The sequence below is a fragment of the Cynocephalus volans genome, unplaced genomic scaffold (genome assembly GCF_027409185.1).
Source record: "Cynocephalus volans isolate mCynVol1 unplaced genomic scaffold, mCynVol1.pri scaffold_35, whole genome shotgun sequence".
In the NCBI taxonomy this organism is placed as follows: Eukaryota; Metazoa; Chordata; class Mammalia; order Dermoptera; family Cynocephalidae; genus Cynocephalus; species Cynocephalus volans.
In genome coordinates, this window is record NW_026902463.1 from 3718600 (window position 1) to 3731641 (window position 13042).

A 13042-nucleotide genomic window follows, 5' to 3' on the forward strand; every position below is an offset into this window, starting at 1 on the left:
CCTTCGGAACTGGGGACGAGGTACACAGCCCGTGCTGCAGGTTTGTGTGGGAACAACGTTTATTGGAAAAGGAGGCCAGAAGAACATAGAGGGGAGCCATGTGGGACATGGAGGGGATCTGTACCTGTCCATAGCCCGTGAGCCCTAAAGGAATCCCGGCCCCCCCACATTTTCTGCCTCGTCTCTGGTCATGAAAGTGGAGGGTGTGTTTGATCGCTTACATCTTTTTCGACACTCCTGGGGAAGGCAAGAGGTCAAAAGACGTTCTCTGAAGCCCCCTCAGTGCTGGGGCGTGGAGGTGTGTGGTGGCCACCTCTCTCTCTGTTGAGATGTGGTTTTATTGCTGGGGCTTCTCCCTTGTGTGTGTCCTCTGGTGTAGGATGAGGCCTGACTTGTTACTGAAGCCTCTCCCACACTCTCCACACTTGACTTTTGCAATTCTTGAGATTCCTAACCCCACAAATAATTTGCCTGTGTCCTCTGGATGCACTTTCTGGCCTGTTCTGGACTCTTCTTGAGAACTCCCCATTAGTCCTTTGGGTGGGCTGGAAAATGTGTTTGAAATTCTCCTCTGCTTTGTCCTTTTATATAAGGGGTTGGACCCTTCTTAGACCTCTTGACCTTCAGCATTGTCATTCCAGCTGTGTGGATCAGAACGTTGCTGCTCCTGATTCTGACCAACTGGATGGAGATTCCCTGGCTGGAGAAGTTCTCTTGCAGATGTCCCTGGGAAGGTCTGAGAGGAGTGATTGTGTTCCACATGTTGCCTGAGGAATTTCTGACTGGAGAAGGCCAGAGGGCTTGAAGAACATGGGTGGATCTCTGGCTTTTGTTCTGCTGAAAGAGGAAGTTTTTGGTTAGGGGAGGTGTAGACAACACTGTCTGGGACATCTGCTTTGTTGTATGGTAAGGCCTGCTCCCCTAATCATTCCTCATGTGGTAACGCCTGCTGTCTCCCACCGAGTGTTCCTTTACAGTCTTTTTTCATTCCATTTTTGTTCTCTACATCTTCCTCAGAAACCCAGAAATCCTAGGTCAAGGGCCTTGTCTATATATCAGCCAAACCAGGGACCTTCAGTAGCATCAGAGGCAGCTTTAGTCTTTATACAGAAGGAACTGCAGTGACTTTGCCACACACACTACAAGTATCTTCTGGGTCATATCATATCGTCTTCTCCCCCTAATCTCTGGGTACTTTTCCTGATAGAGCATCTGCAGCTATTTTATTCTACTGAGAAATAATAACTGACTTTGGATTACATAGATGGTGATAGATTTTGGATGTGTTGAACCCTCAAAACTCATGTGAAATTCTGATCCCCAATATGGCAGTGTTGGGAGCTGTTTGAGTCATGGGGGGAAGATCCCTCATGAATGAATTAATGTTCTCCCTGGAAGGTGGCAGTAGTGAGTGAGTTCTCACTCTATTAGTTTCCACGAGAGCTGGTTGTTTAAAAGACCCTACCACCTCCCCCATCTCTCTTTCTCATGCTTCCTCTTGCCGCTTGTACCTGCCAGCTGCCTGCCACTTTCCACCATGAGTAGAAGCAGCCTGAGGCTCATGCCAGATGCAGCTGTCCCAGTATCATAAGCCAAATAAACCTCTGTTCTTTATAAACTATCCAGTCGCAGGTATTGTGTTATAGCAACACGAAAAGGGGCTGTTATGGATGGACTCATCCTTAGTGACTTTTCTTATGAGGGGAAAGGGATCTATAAAGTCAGGAACCACTTCGTCTGGAGATGCACAAATGTAGAAGGCAGTGTAGAGTAGTGGTTAAAGAACACTGAATTTGAGTTTCCCCCGTCAAAGACATTTAATTGAGGACTCTTGTGTACCTGGTTCTCCATCAGGAAGTGGGATTCAGAGTGGTCCAGTTCCCCTTGAGTAAAGGACTCTGGTTCCTGCTGCCTAAACTAGATTGTGAATTGCTTCTCTCTCTGTCCACAAATCATAAAATGAAAATATGTCCTTCCTTGGGTGACACGCCAAATATTCCTACTTGAGTTATTTCATTCAGTCTTAGGCCATTTCAAATTTAATAGAAAGTTCTGTTTTAATTATATCCCTAATCAGACTTCTTACCTCCTGACTCCCACCTTTATCCAACCCACCATCCTCTCTTACCTGGAGTCTAAAGTGGACTCTGATGGGATTACCCACTGCAGTTTATTTTCTGAAAATTAACCAAAACTCCACAATTGTTTCCATCTTAGGAAAATCCCCAGTTTCTGGGCAGGAATCATGGGCACTACATGTCCAGGCTTCTGTGTATCTCTCTGACCTCTGCTCTCTTCTCTGCTTCCTTCACCTGGGTGGTCTCAGCCATTTCTCAAACACGCTCACTCTCTCCTGCCTCAGGGCTGTTGCACGAGCTGCTCCCTCTTCCTGGAGTCCTTTGCCCACAACTCTGCACCTCTCAAATGTTATGTCCTGAGAAGAACCTTCCCTGACCGTCCCTTGTCACACCCTCCCTCCCCTCATGATGATCTCTAGGCTCTTTTCTGGATTAGTTTTCTTGAAAGCACGAATCACTGTCTGATATGCACATGCCTGTGCGTGTCTGCGTGTTTCCTTAATTCACGTGTCAGCTGCTCAAGAGCACATATTCTGATCATCCTGTTCTGTGTGTATTTCCTGTTCCTGGACCATCGTCTGGCACAGAGTAGGAAATCACGTGACAACTAATTGAAATAATGAATGAATGAAAAACAACATATGCATGTTATTTAGGAATATGGAAGAAATTAAGAAACAATTAAAAGAGCCAGATGAAACTGACTTGATAAAAGAGCTGGTAGGTGCTTGAGACTTGTTCTTTGTCTCTAAGCCCGTCAGGACTATATGTTGTTATATATTTTTCATATAAAGAAGTTAAAAAAATAAAATAAGAACAGAAATTTCAAAATATAAATTGTCCCTAAGAGTCAAAGGCAAATGAAATGAATCCTTAATTTCAGAAGCACCTGATTTGAAATTTTTCCATCTTTCGACTGCATTTTACTCTACTTAAGAGTTGTACCATGAAAATTCCCAAGGAGAATTCTTTCTCTTCTGTTCTATTTAGAGAATAATAGTGGTGCCCACCTCTCCCTGCTGTGAGCTCTTTCTTCCACTTGCTGTCCCGCTTGATACCCAGCTCCTGGCCATATTCATCCCCGTACCAGACCAGCAGTTCACAGCCCGGCCTGATGACCTGGCAAGTTCGATAGAAGATCTGCCCGTGGTATTGAAAGGCCACCAGGTTCTGCTCCTCATCATCCCGGGCACAGTTCACATACCTGGGGTTGAGGCAGACAAAGGGACAGAAAATAACAGGCAGTGAGTCTCCACTACCTGCCAGGGCTATGTTGGGCTTGTCACCAGATGGTCAAGGCCCCCATGCTGTGACGGGCCATGCCGTTACCCTCCTCCAGGAACCTGCTGTTCATACCTAAGCCTCTTTCTCCAAGTCCTGCTTATGGTGCTCATCCTGCCTGGAATGCTTTTCCCCCCATTGCCTACTTATCCATTCTTCAAAGCCCAATTACAGACTTACCTCCACCTTGATTGGCCATAAAACACTGACTTCTCACTTCTCTAAACTCTGAATCGATTTCTGCTGATAGCACAGAATTTGGTGTTTGATCAATCATGTACTCCGCTTCTGGATTAGCACACATCATTCTTTACTCAGCCCAAGTCTATCTTCTTTTAAGAGACCTTTCTCTAATCTCCCATAGTTTACCTAGGTGCCATTCACCTGCCTCCCTGGGTTTCCATAGAAACTTAGAGGTCCCTTTGTCCTAGCATGGAAATACGGAATAATAACAGCATGTCCATATTCTTATCTTCTAATAAAATGTGAGTCCCTCATGGAAAGGGGCTGGTCCATGCAGCACAGAGGCCCGTGACCACCCTGCAGCTCACTTCTCAGGCTTCAGGTTTTAATTTCATTGAAGCTGGCAAGATTTCCTGCCCTCACAGATTAAAGGTCCCTTGTTTTAGGTTGTCTTGGCCTTGTGTACTTCTCCTATAATCAAATGTTTCACATCTCCGCGCAATAGTCCTCCACGAGGGCATGGGTTGTGTGATCTGTTCATGTGATGTACTCCATTTTCTAAACAAGAATATAGTAAGTGCTTAATAAATGCTGATTAGATCAATTAAATTGCGAATCCAGCATCCCCAATGAATCTAGGCTCCTCAGCGTTTATTCTGGTGCCCCAATTTTGTCTATCATAGAGATTTAGTTTTTTCATAAAAGAAATGGTAATATTTATATTTTATCTCTTTTTTTCCTGGATGTTCATAATATGAAAGAACATTGTAAGGAGAACAGAGAGTGTAAAAACCATCGAGGGAGGCATGCTGAGGAGGAAAGAAGCCGAGCTTGAGAGAGATGAGTGTCCCTGCTGGAACCCGAAACCTATTGGCCTTACCTCATCCAGTTGGCCCGAGATTTGTCCTTTCCATCCACATACTCATAGCAGTTTCTCCCCTTGGTGATCTGAGTTTCAGAAAAATAAGTTAGTCATTTTGGGGTTGAGGGGCAGGTAATAATCAGAATTATTTTATTGTACTGTCATCGATGCATTTTGAGCCTGCATGGATTCAGCCGCCAATGGTGGCACATGCTGTGTACTCCTCAGCATAATCTACACATCTGAGTTGATTTGTCCAGTCAGAGCTGAGGCCCCATAGGGAGAATGCACTTTTTCTGTCTCTGTGCCACTTTTCTCCCACTCACCCTCTGACCTTTAAATAGGAGTTCCAGGTTCATGCAAAGACCACTAAGTACACAGAGCTAACCATGTTGCCAGTATCCATGTTCTAGCATGTAGAAGGTGATGTCCCACCAAAGGCACAGAAGGGATATAGGGAGCCAGAAGATGGGGTAAGATAGGCCCTTCTCACCATCCAGGAGTAGCCACTGTTGGCTGCCTCTTCATCTTCTGTGATCTGGCCCTCAAAGGGGCCAAAGTGCAGACCCAGTGGAAGATCGGATCCCTCATTCCATACTCCAAGCCCGGCCTCAGGGATGCCCGACGGCCCAATTCTCAGCCCAGGGGGCAAAGTGAGGGCTGAGCGGTTGGGATGCCCCTTGTCCACTGCACTGTCCTTTACAAATGTAGGGGGTCCATGAGCCACACAGCTGTCGATGAAGAAGTCCTGGCATTTCTCACAATCTGGAGGCGAGAGCAGCAGGGATTTGGAAAAGTATAGTGCGTGTTCCTGGATATAAAGAGCTTCAGAAAGAGCCCAGCATTTACATAATTCAGCCTCAATCCTGTACTCCAAGCCACCAGAGTAAAGGAATGATTTGGGGTCAAACAACAAGATAAAATTATTCTACCGGGATATAGCCTTCTCCATGAGTGGGCCAAAAGGGTCACTTACACAGGTAGTCATCATCCTGAGGCTCATCGACCTCTTTGTATGACCGACCCTTTCTTTCTCGCAGGCTGTACACCTTCACTTCAATCTCCTTTCTCTCGAGTTCTACATTGGAGAAGAGTAAGTGAGTGAAGTTAGGAGTCTGGAGTGTTTGTTTCTGTTTTTTCAGAAGATGTGAAATCTCTTACCATCAAATTATTATCTATCCTTCTACATACTCTGGCTCCCCACCCCTTCAGTACCTCTTAACTATTATTTCAGAGAGACTAAGACACCACAGTGAGTACAGATGCATAAGTCAATTTTAGTTTCTGGATTCCCATGATCAGATTGAACCTCCCAAACTTTCTACTTACAAAACAGTTCATTCATGCATTTATTTATCCACAAAATATTTGTTGAGGGTGCATTACATATTAGGCATGGATGTACAATAAGAAAATGTGGTCTCTATTATCACAGTTGTATGTATCAGTTCTTTTATATTTAATTTAATGCTTTTAAAATATATATGAGTTTTATGTGTTTATCTTCATTTTACAGATTAGCTTTAAGGAGTGCAGAGAATTTATAATGTCTGCCCAAGTCCCTAATGATTCTGCGTGGATTAAAACAAGCGTGTGACTTCAGAGTTGGTGTTCCCACATGCTATTCAGTACAGTACCTAACTTCTGGTCTCAGCATAGTCGAGCTTAAGTGCAGGCCTATTGAAAGTCTACGCCACATATCTAGACCATACTCATCAACTTTTCTAAAGGACCTAGAGAGGATAAAGTCCCCAAATTATTTTCTCTTACCCAATTTTTGTCTAGAGTGCCGTCTGGAGGTACTTGCTTCTGCAGGAGGGGACACTCGTTTCTGGGCCTTCTCTGAGTCACTTGTGTTCAGGAAATCTGTTGTTCCGGGCAATTTCTTCAAACTAGATTCATTACTTAACAGTGCCCTGGACATTCCCTTTAATGTGAGAGTCACATATTAAAAACCAACATACATTTATTTAGTTTCTTAGGGCTTGGAACATGTTTTCACATGAAGGAGTTTTGTTCAACAGTCCCTTGAAAAACCTGGAGTGTCAGAATACCAGAGAGAAAAGGAAAGGCCTGATTGGGTAGTGACTCCAGGACTAGAACCCATGTCTTAAGGCTCTTTTCTTTCAACTTTCTCTATATAGGTGAGAGTGAGGGAGGGAGAATATTTTGGAATACTAGCAGGAGACTCAACCAGGTCTGTGAAAGAAGGAGGTAGGGGCTTATAGAGAAAAAGAGGGGATCTTCTATGAACTAGTAGACATTTGATGGAAAGAGAAATGTAGAAAAGCACAGAGGGTACAACACACATCTAGAAAATGAACAGTGAGGTTGGGAGGAGAAGAAACAGTTGGTATAAATGTATGCAGACAACTAAGAAAGTGATGCTAAGAGTTGCAAACTGCCATAACCTGGAAGGAATATTTAACTTTGGAATTGAATGAACTGGTTCCTGTACCAATTCTACTTAAGGAAGGGTGTACTATTAGTTAATTCTACTCAGCTTTCTGATCCACAAATTGGCATGCATTCTCATTCTTAATGGTATAGTGAACATGAAATGCAATAATGTTCACCAAAGTGTTTTGCGAGTTGTTAAATACAGTACAAACATGAGATAAATAATTTCTCTTCTAGTCCCGACATCGATTTACCTCCTCAACCATCTCTACAGTTGAAATCTAATTCAAAGATATTATCTTCAGCATTACCTGACCCTGTTACACGTATTTTAATTTGCAAAACTTGGAATCATTCAGAAAACATTCAGGGGGCCCTCAGGGGCTCTAAGCCTCGCCTGGGACTCCTGAGAAAAATCGGGTATGGACCATGCTCTCAAAGAGCTCACAATACAGAAGCAGCATGCTAAATAAATGATTCGAAACAGCATGACATTTGCCTAATTTGGGCCCAGAGAAAGGAGTAGTTACTTCTTCCTACAGGGAGGAGAGTTTAAAATCAGTACCAGGATGCATTTCTACTGGATAGTGTAAAGTACATGAAGTGCTAAGTCATTTTCCTATCTGTTGTTTCTCAGTCAAACCTCAAACTTCTCAGGGCCTGGAGCAACTTTCTCACATCTGAATGCATCCCTTGTGAGAGAGTAGGAACTATCTCCGTCTTCCTCTGGGACCGTGCGCAGTGCAAATTGACTGTATATTTGCAAGTTTCCCTCAGAATGTCTTAGCGTATCTCTCACTTAGCACAGCAGACAAGAATTAGGTTGAAATAATCAGTCCGATGAATAATGTAAAGCTGTCCGGGTAAGGCAGCATGAACTTTACAAAACACGAAAGTTTTAATGAGCTTGTAAGTACTTTAGAGAATGAAGGAGTATTGGATTAGACTGAACCACTACTGACTGTGATCTCAAACATTTCTGTAGCTCAGTTTTTTCATCCACAAAATGGTTATAGTTATAGTTGTAAGATTTGAGTGAGTTTATTCATGTAAAATGCTTAAAATAAAGTCTGAAATATTGCAAAAATAAAACGAGTGGTAGTGATTATTGTTGCTCTACTTATTAACTCTTAAAATGATGATGTCAGACATTGTGCTGAAGAGATCAGAAAAGAAAGGCAGCAGTCCTAGGATACTCTGCACATTCTCCTTCCCTTACATGTGTTTGGATCTTCCATGAGGAAGATTGACTTGTCGATAGGATTTTTCAGTTACTCACCTTCTGGTGTTTACTCTGTCCCACTCTGAAGGCCGCCCGAGGAGGTTTGACTAAAAGGTGATGAGAAATCAGTGTTTTGGTCGGTAAATATTTCCCAGCTCAGAAGATTCTCATTAGGGACAGAGAATTCTGAACTAGAGTGACAATTCCAAGTATTATCCAAGGGTGATTTGAAAACGGTTTCTGAAGTAACATTAAGACCTTTGCTTCTATTGGAGGCATTGCTAATTTTCTTAAAATGTTTTTTTTTTTTTTTAAATAGAACCCTGTATCTTGGTGTTAACACCACACTCTCACCAACTGAGGTAAATGGTCACCCACCACAAAGCAAAGAAAACAACACCAAACCTCATCTCTGCTTCTTCTTGTGTTCACAAGGTTTCCATTACATTTATCTTTTAAAAAATGAATTGGCTTAACTTTCATGAAAAAACGCTAAACAAAACCACACAATGGAGGAAAGGACAGTCTCTTCAAGAGACGGTATGGGGAAAACTGGATCGCCATATGCAAAAGAATGGAGATTGACCCTTATCTTACACTACATACAAGAATAACATCAAAATAGATTAAAGACCTTAATCTAACACCCAAAAGTATAAAACTCCAAGAAGAAGACATAGGAGAATGCTTCAAGAAATCGAATTTGGCCATGATTCCTTGGAAATGACACCAAAAGCATCAGTGACAAAAGCAAAAATAGACAAAGAGACTATGTAAAGCCTGAAAACTTCTGAGCACTGAAAGAAAAAATCAGTGGAGTGAAAAGGCGACGTACAGAATGAGAGAAAATATTTACAAACCATATGTCTGAAAAAGGGTTAATACCTAGAATATCTAAAGAACTCCTACAACTCAACAACAAAAAAACTCAGTTAAAAAATGGGTGCTATGACTGGATTTTGCTCCTCCAAAATTCATATGTTGAAATTCTAATTCCTGGTGTGATAACATTGGGAGATGGAGCTTTGGGGAAGTAATTAGGGTTAGATGAGTTCATGAGGGTGGGGCCCTCATGATGGGAATAGTGCTTTTACAAGAAGAGGAAGAGAGAGATTCCCCCCAAGAGGTGGAAGCAACCTAAATATCCATCAACAAGTGAATAGATATAGAAAATGTGGTATATAAATACAATGGGCTATTATTCAGCCTTAGAACATAAAGAAACCCTGCCAGTGCTATGACGTGGACAAACCTTGAAGACATTTTGATAAGTTAAAGAAGCCAGTCACAATAAGACAAATATGGCATGGTTCACTTATATGAGGTATCTAAAGTAATCAAATTCATAGAAACAAAGTAGAATTGTTGCCAAGAGCTGGGGCAGGAGGAAATGGTGTGTTGTTGTTCAACGGGTGTAGCTTTAGTCATGCAAGATGAAAAAGTTCTAGCAGTTTCTTGCACATCAGTGTGTATATAGTTAATAATATCAAACACTCAAAAATTGTTAGGAAGGGTAAGTTGCCGTTGTGTGATTGCTCATAAGAAATCTCAAAAGGAAAAAAAAAAATTCTTGTAGAAATCCCACAAGATTTCTCGATAAGAGACGATAAAGTGACTAAGGTGGGGATCAACTGAGTGCAGATAACGATGTATGACAAACCATGGGGTTAGTCATGTCTTCTTCTAAGACCGTTGATCCAATGACTGAACTATTAAGACATTAGGGTTAGAAAGCTTTTTGGTGGATTTACAGTTCAATGAAAGTTTAGTTAATTTCCCGCTGATTAATTAACAATGTCTAGCAAAACCAGTCTTTCTTTTATTACTTTAAAGAATGATAAACTTTAAACATATAGAACAGTGTGGAGAATAATGCTGGAAATCCTATAAATCCATCACCATCCAGTCCTATTTCAACATTCGGACACAGCTGATGGAAATGTTTTCATTTCGACTTTTTATTTCAAAATTCAAAAATAGACATAAAACAGACAAAAGAGCTAACTATGACGCAGTGAAGCCACCTGCCAGCCCTTCCTCCTTCTCTTGTGATAATAACTTCTGAGTTTGGTATTTCTTACTCACATTCAGATTTTTATACGTTTAGCACTTATTACTGTATCTGTAAATAAAATATGTAATTATTTTACAGGTTTAAAACCTTTATATGAATAGCCTCTTACTGTATATACTGTATTGCATCTTGCTTGTTTGTTGAACATTTACGTTTTTGAGAGAACATGGTCTCCTTTGTTAACTCCTGAGATAAAGCCGAGACATCAACCCAGGATGGTTTCAGGAGGTCACCTCTAATTCCTCCTGGCCCCTCACCTTTCTGCCCAGTTGTCCATTCTTCATCAGAATCCTCAGTGTCATCCACATGGTGCTTGGTCTGCCTTTGGTGACACAGGAAAGCTGGTTGAGAGGCTCCGACACCTGGAAAGAAGCCAAATCTTTGTCCTAAAAGGGAAGTGGTGAGAGGAGGAACAAAGGGTGGTGGCAATGGAAAGCACCACAAAGCCACTGTGGCTCAGCGTGTGCTGGGAGAGTCTTGAACAAGGTCAAGATGTGAGCTCTGCATGACTAGTGCCGATACTCGGCTGTGCACTGACAAAAAAAAAAAAAAAAAAAAAAAAAAGATGAAGAAGAACAAAATTTCCCCTCCAGATTTCTCTCCATACAGAAGGGAACTGTGGGCCCATGCAGCTGCCTAAGAGAGAGCCAAAATAACACGGGGACAGAAGACCTGTTTTATATTTCGCAGGCCGGTCTGCAACCAGCACTTGAAGTTACCTAAATTAATCAGCACATTATCGTTCCTTCTCACATTCCTATAGTGAATTTTCTCCAGTTCTCCCATCTCTGCCCATTCTTCCTTGGAGAAGTATATGGGAATGTCTTTGGAAGCATCTTTAGCCTAGAGAAAATAACATAGTTCATCAGTGATTTACTGCACACATCATAAGATCGAGTGGGGCCTTTTCTTCTGCCTTGTAATCTTAACAATCAGAACATAGGCTGGGGTCTTGGGGTGGTCTCTGTGAAACAAGGATAAAGATGTTCGTTACCTCCCTCCCCAGATTGTGTTCTGTTTGAGAGAACACAGCATTTTCCTAGCTCTCCCCAACACAGAGAGTTTGATTCTAGTCTCCTTTTCTCCCTCAAGTCCCAGACAGGACCAATTGTCCCCATTGCATGCGCATGCACAGCCAGGGTCACACAGAGTTGCAGGCCGCAAGTCTGTGGCCCTCCAGACACCAGCTGCTTGTCACTAGTACCCCCTCTCCATCCTTCGTACAAATCCTGCTTGGAGCTTCGCTCGACTTCCCCCACCTCTCACCATGGGCTTCCGCCCTGTTCTCCCTGCATCTCCCTCAGGGTTCTCCTCCGGGGAGCTGTTGGAGCTCATGGTGCTGGGACAGGATGGCAGGCCCTGCTCCACCTCCAAGGTAGAGAAGTTCCCGTGAGTCTCCCAGCTGCAAGGCCAAAGCTCCTGTGGAAAGAGAGGTTGTTGAGAGGGGGCCACAGCCCAGACCACTGCCCAGAGCCAGGCTCTGTCTTCTCCACTTGGCCAGGGTGTCCAGACCAGGAAGATGTGGGGACCCTGCAAGGACTGGAGGGCGTTGGGGAGGTCTGGGGGCTATTGACGGGATGGGGGGGTCTCTGCTGGCCATCACAGACCACCTAATGTAAGCTGTTTTGTTTCAGTTCCCCTGCATCTTGATGCATCTGAGGAAGTGTGGCAAAGGTGACTGAGGGTCAAGGCTAGGGGTCTTCAAGGGGATTCCTGAGGTGTGAGGGCTAGGGGAGTCCCATGGAGACATTGAGGGCCCCTGACTGGTGGGACTCAGGTTACACTGACCAGCGGGGCTCTCCTCCAGCGAGAGGAAATGAACATTTCTCATAGGAAGGCTTCCGGGATCTCCACCAGGAGATTCTGGAAAAGTCTGGGAGTAAAGCAGCCTGGATCTCTAAGGAGCAGCAATCCCTCAGGCTGAGGAGATTGGGGGTCTCCAAGGCCAATGAGATTTGGGGTCTCTCAGGCTGATATTATTTGGGGTTTTTCAGGACAAGATTTTGGGTCTTTCGTGCTGAAGAGATTTGGGATGCTCAGGTTGAGAGGCTTTGGGATTCATCAGGTAAAGTGAATTTGGGGTCTCTCAGGATGAGAGGATGTGGCATTTTTGAGGCTGAGGAAACTCGGGGTCTCTCAGGCTAAGGAGATTTGGGGTCTCTCATTAGGGGGCATTAGGCTCTCTGACACTGACGTTATTTGGGGGTCTTTGAAGCTGAAGGACGTTTCCAGGCTGAGCAGGATCTCTAAGGTTGGGGAAAATTGGTCTCTCTGTGGCTGCGGTATTTAGGGTTTCCCAGGCTGAGGGGGTTGGGGTGCCTTAGGCTGAGGGGAATTGTGATTCCTCAGGCTTAGGGTGTTTGGGCTCTAAGCATTAGAGGATTTGGCGTTCCTGTGGGTGAACGGTAGATTTGAAGGTGTCTGAAGCTGAGGTGCGTCAGTGTCTCAGGCCGAGGGGGTTTGAGGTCAGTCCAGGTTAGCGGATTCGAGGTCTCTTGGGGATCAGGGGATCTGAGGTTTCCCAGGCTGAAATATGAAGGTCTTGGGCTGAAGGTTTACAAGGGTTTCTTACTGCACGGCAAAGACTTCCCGAGTTCCTGTCAGTCTCCCTGGCTTTCTCCTGCCGCGCGGCCCACCCTGGCCTGGCGCCCGCTCGGATCCTCTCAGGAGGGAGACGACCGTTGAAACGGCCACGCAGCCGCCGGTACCACCAAACCGCCAATCCGAGCTCCCGCCAATAAGCGATCAGGAGGGGATAAAGGGGCAGGGAGTAGGGCGGAACCTAAACCTGTCAGTAATAGGAACCACTTCTTTCCCGCCTGGTGGACGATCCTGCCCCAAACCTCAGGCATTCGCCACTCTGGGTACTGCGCATGCGTCAGTCAAGAAGCCTCGAGTCCTGAAGAGCAGTCTCTCAGGTCGTGACCTGCCTTACAGGCTTG

The 13042-nt window shown here is 44.1% G+C and overlaps 1 pseudogene; it reads right to left on the reverse strand.

The window, feature by feature from the left end:
* Window positions 1-217: 217 nt before the first annotated feature.
* Window positions 218-11435, reverse strand: LOC134369111 (histone-lysine N-methyltransferase PRDM7-like; annotated as a pseudogene).
* Between the last annotated feature and the right edge of the window lie 1607 nt (window positions 11436-13042).